The sequence below is a fragment of the Aythya ferina genome (assembly GCF_964211825.1).
Source record: "Aythya ferina genome assembly, contig: HAP1_SCAFFOLD_87, whole genome shotgun sequence".
NCBI lineage: Eukaryota > Metazoa > Chordata > Aves > Anseriformes > Anatidae > Aythya > Aythya ferina.
In genome coordinates, this window is record NW_028181428.1 from 12501 (window position 1) to 17500 (window position 5000).

The 5000-nt window shown below is 48.2% G+C and overlaps 1 long non-coding RNA gene across 1 annotated transcript in view; it reads left to right on the forward strand.

Annotated features, from left to right (window-relative positions):
- LOC311428507 overlaps positions 1–2097 on the forward strand; it is a 2919-nt gene extending 822 nt beyond the window's left edge. Inside the window, exon 2 of the long non-coding RNA XR_014687753.1 lies at positions 1775–2097. This is a non-coding gene — a long non-coding RNA (uncharacterized lncRNA). The remainder of the gene's footprint in view (positions 1–1774) is intronic.
- Positions 2098–5000: the final 2903 nt, after the last annotated feature.

Sequence of the window (5000 nt, forward strand, 5' to 3'; positions counted from 1 at the left end):
AGCTGCTTCTACACCTTTGGGCCTGGCATCGGGGGTAGGGGGTTGGGTGCTGGTTGTAGGGGCCTGTGTTTGGGGGGGGGGCTTGGGACCTGCGTCTGGGGGAGGGGTGGGAGCTGCTTGTACACCTTTGGGGCCTGCATGTGTGGGGGGTCAGGGCCTGTGTCTAGCGGTCTGGGAACTGCTTGTACAATGTAGGAATCTGTTTCTGCAGGGTGGCTGGGAGCTGTTTGTACAACTTTGGGGCCAGCATCTGGGGGTGGCTGGGAGCTGCCTGTACACTGTAGGGGCCTGTGTTTGTGGGGGGCTTGGGGGCCTCCCTCGGGGGGGGGGGAAGGTTGGGAGCTGCTTGTATAGGGCCTGCCTGGCAGGGGTTGGGAGCTGCTTGTAGAATTTGGGTCGCTGTGTCTGGGGGGGGGGGTTGGGGCCTGTGTCTCAGGGGTGTTGGGAACTGGTTGTACACCTTTGGGTCCTGTCTCAGGGGGGGAGCTACTTGTACACTTTTGGGGTCTGTATTTGAGGGGGGTTGGGAGCTGCTTGTGCACTTTTGGACCTATGTTTAGAGGGGTTGGGAGGCTGCTCATGCATTCTAGGTTCCTCCCTTTTGAGAAGGGTTGGGGCCTGCATCTGTGGGTGGTTGGGAGCTGCTTGTACACTATAGGGGCCATGGTCTTGGAGGGGGGTCTGGGCTGTTTATACACCTTTGTGGCCTGTGTTTGGGGGGGGGGGGGGTGGGCCTGTGCCTGGGGGAGTTGGGAGGTGCTTGTTCACTCTAGGAGCCTCCATTTGGGGGTCTTTGGGGCCTCCCTTTGAGGGGGAGGGAGTTGGGAGTTGATTGTACACCTCCGCATCCCATGTCTTGGGGAGGGTGGGGGGAGTGGGACCGGTCTCTGAAGGGGCGGGTTGTGAGCTGCTTGTACACCTGTGTCGGGGGGAGGGTAGGGGGGGTGGCGGGGGTCGGGCCCGGGTCTTGGGCCAGTGTCTGGGTGGAGTCCAGTTCTTGGGAGGGGGTGGTGGGGTAGGAGCTGCTTGTGGGCAGTTGGGGTCTGCATCTGGGTGTGGTTGGTGCCTGCTTCTGTTGGCAGTTTGGGGCCTGCTTGTAGACTTGTGCAGCCTGGGTTTGGGGGCTTTTCTGTAACGTTTGGGGTCTGCATTTTTGCTTTGGGATGCATCTTGAGCTTTTGAGGCCTAGCAGTAGCATTTGGGGCCTGCATCTGGGGCTTTTCTGTAGCATTTTGGTTGCGTATTTGTGATTTGGGGCCTGTATCCAGGGTTTTGCCTTTTTTGTAGTTTCCATCTTTGTGTGTGTGTGTTTCGTTGTTGGTTGTCTGGGGTTAGGGGCAGGTTGGGGTTTGGATTAAGGTCAGTGTCATTAGCGTTAGGGGGTTGATAATAAGGGTTAGGGTTGTGGTTAGAGTTGTTAGGTTTAAGGGGAATAAGGACTTCAGGGTAAGGGGATCAAGGTTGTGGGAATAAAAATGTTGTTTTTGCGCAGTTACATCCTGTAGAGGGAAGGAAGGTGGTATTGAGGTACGCTTGCAGTGATAAGACAGCTTAACAGTGTGAAATGAGTTCATCTGATTCGTGTCAATATGGAACAATGCTAGGGCCGCATGATATGATGAAAAGTCTGAGAAAACCAGAGTGGTTAATGTATATAGTTCTTGTATCTTGCAAAGGAATGGTCCAGCAATTCGGGTCAATAGGGGATAAGAGAACAAAGGGGTTTCAGAATAACTGCTAACTATTACAACTGTTGCATGGGACACTATGCAAGTGTCTGCCATCCAGCCAAGATGGACAAAGGAGAAGGACAAGAGAAAAGCCTGGGAGGAAGACTACGAGCCTTCAGTACGAGCGGCCCCCAGAGGGACCACCGGAGACTGATAACGCCTGCACCAGTGGGAGGGTTTGGATTCTGGGAACTAATTAGAATAACCCTGCCTTTTGTAGAAGTAGTAATGAATATGTATTAGCCTAGCAGCATAAAAACCAGCCGCCTGATGTAACTTGTGTGCGTCTTGGTGGAGCAGAGACTCCTGGCGCACCCAGCGCTGCTTGCTTACCTCTATTCAATTAATAAATTGTAAATTTCAATTGCAATCCTATTTGGGACCCAGTCATTTATTACAAGCGGGCGCTCGTCCGGGAGGGCTTTGGTTCCTGATTTCTGGTTTGATCTAGGAGAGGCACCCCCACCATTTGGTGGCTGCTGTTTGAGTCAGGTCGGAACTAATGGCATCTTGAACCTGAATAAAGGTAAGCAAAGTTTCTGATTCTTTTTTTCAGCTCCCTTGCCAGCTGCAGCACTATATTTTGCCCGTAACTGTGTGTGTGAAGATCCGAACGAAGATGACGGAGTCGTAAGCATTTAAAGCGTATACCGTTCGGTTGGGTGGGGTTCGGTTGCCTGTGTGTGTAAGAGTGTGACTGAGATGGAACTTAGTTCCGAAGCGATTGTGGAAGTCTTCTAACCGCGGTTCCAATCTCCCGCGAGGGACTTGGCCGGTGAAGAACCGAAGGGATTCCTATAGGATTTGTGGGTGTGTGATAGGTCCTCGACCCCCTGCAAGACACTCTTACTAAGGTAACCAAGGGCTGTGGGAATTGCCAGAGTAAAATTCCTAGATGGGTCAGACAAAATCGAAGACCAGAGACCGGAAGAAAGGGAGCAAATTACCAGTCATACCACCAGAAAGTCCATTAGGAATAACGATTCGAAATTGGAATGATAGGGACCCCAGAAAAGGAAAAAGTAAATTAAAAATGGTCCAGTATTGTGTGACAGAATGGCCAAAGGAGCCTTTAAGACTACATGTCTTTTGGCCTGTTTTTGGATCCTTCAAAGACTGGATTTGCCAGGCCTTAAATATCCATGTTAATTCAAAGGAACCTTTTAGCCAGGAAGAAAGTGATTATGCAGGATTATGGATCAGGAGGACTTCACGTCCTTTTCTAGCCTCAATATTTACACTAAAAGCAGGTAAGAAATTTGAAGAACAAGAAGAACATGAAAAAGAAAAAGAAGATAAACGTGAGCCGTTGGATAAGCTACCACCTCCATATCCTAACAATCCACTCCCGGCGGCTCCCCCTCCGGTGGCTGTGGTATCGCCACCAGTACCACCGTTGCCCCAGCTTCCACCACCAACAGCACCAGAATTAGACCGACCTCCGGCCGCATGCAGGAGAAGTAGGACGGACGTATCTGAGAGGGCTTCTCTATATCCCTTAAGGGAGGTAACTGGTGTATAACTGGTGCGCGTCTTGGTGGAGCAGAGACTCCCAGCGTACCCAGCACTGTTTGCTTACCTCTATTCATTCAGTGAATTGTAAACTTTGATTGTAATCCTATTTGGGACTTTTATTTATTATAACAGACAACCTTGTAAAACGCAGACAACCAGAATCCTTACAGCAATTAGGTAGAAATCACGGCGTAAGAAACATTACCACCTCAAAGAGTAAAAACCTCAAAAGAAATGTGACTTGTAACAGGCCAGCAGCTGTGTATTTTCTGTGAAGCACCAGCTAGATTATGAACCTTGAATAGCACAGTTAAAGGGGAAACAGGGGAGGGTCCCGGTCCTCGGCAGAAAATAAAAGTGTATAAACTGTGTATGGAATTAGTAGGCACCCTCCTGCTTGTGGGACACCCGCCATTGTAATCTCGAATAATAATGCTACTGTACTGAGATCCTCGACTCAGCCTATGCTATTTGCTACAGATTGATTCAGGGTTTTAAGGTTTCAGGGATTGGGCACTAGGGTTGGGTTTCAGGGTAAGGGGTTTCAGGGTTTATGTTTAGGATTTTAAGGTTTTTAGGGTTGGAGTTTTAACGGTTAGGGTTTTAAGGATTTGGGGGTTAGGGTTTTAAGGGTTTCAGGGTTAGCGTGTTAGGGTATTAGAGTTTTTTGGGTTGTAGTGTTGATATGTTTTTTAGGGTTAGAGTCTTAAGGTTTTATTTTTGGTCAGTTATTTACGGTTAGGGTTTTAAGATCTTTTTTTTTTTTTTTTTTTTTTTCAGGTTAGGTTCTCCAGGTCCAGGGTTTTGAGTATCCTAATTTTGGGGGTTTGGATTTTGAGCATCTTAATTTTGGGGGTTAGGCTTTTGTGTGCCCTAATTTTTTGGGATAGGCTTTCAAGCATCCTAAGTAGTTGGGTTAGGGTTTTGAGCATCTTAATGTTTCCAGGATAGGGTTTGGAGCATCCTAAGTTTTCGGGAAAGGGTTTTGAGCATCTTTATGTTTCCAGGATAGGGTTTTGAGCGTCCTAAGTTTTCGGGAAAGGGTTTGGAGAGTCCTAAGTTTTTGGAATAGGGTTTGGAGAGTCCTAAGTTTTCTGGATAGAGTTTGGAGCATCCTAATGTTTTCGGGATAGGGTTTTGAGCGTCCAAAGTGTTATAAGTTGCCCCCTTAATTAATTTTCAGAGAGCATTGTATTAATCATAGAAAGGAATTTATTGAGTGAGCAAACATCAAGCAAAACAGCACTGGGCGGCCGGGGAGTCTCAGCTCCGCCAACGGCACGCACCTCACCCCCGCCAAGGTCCCTTTTTATTTATATTTTGCTAATTCCGGGATTACGCAGCACATCCTGGTATATTCTGCAACTGCACGCACTGTTGCTAGGGGGTCGTCTCTGTCCCTCTGGTGGTCGTGACGATGAAGGCCGAAGTCTTCCTCGGCGTTGTGGTTCAACTTCTTTTATTATTTGGTCATGTTGGCCCAGCGTTAGACAGGAAGGCATGTATGTCGATACACTACTTTAGCAACTTATCAGGAGATGGTTACATGAGCTTTGCAACAGTGTCTTTGAACAAAAGAGGCAACTGAGATGCAGAAGGAGAATGGGTTGGGGGGTCTATTTTTTGTTACGTTAAGCAAAAGAATTTTCATAGTGTCTAGGCAAGCATTATGCAGCTCCTTACTTCAGCAGGGAGCTTTTGCAACTCCCGCTCCTCAAACAGAACTCCTTGTTTTTATAATACAAAAGACAATGA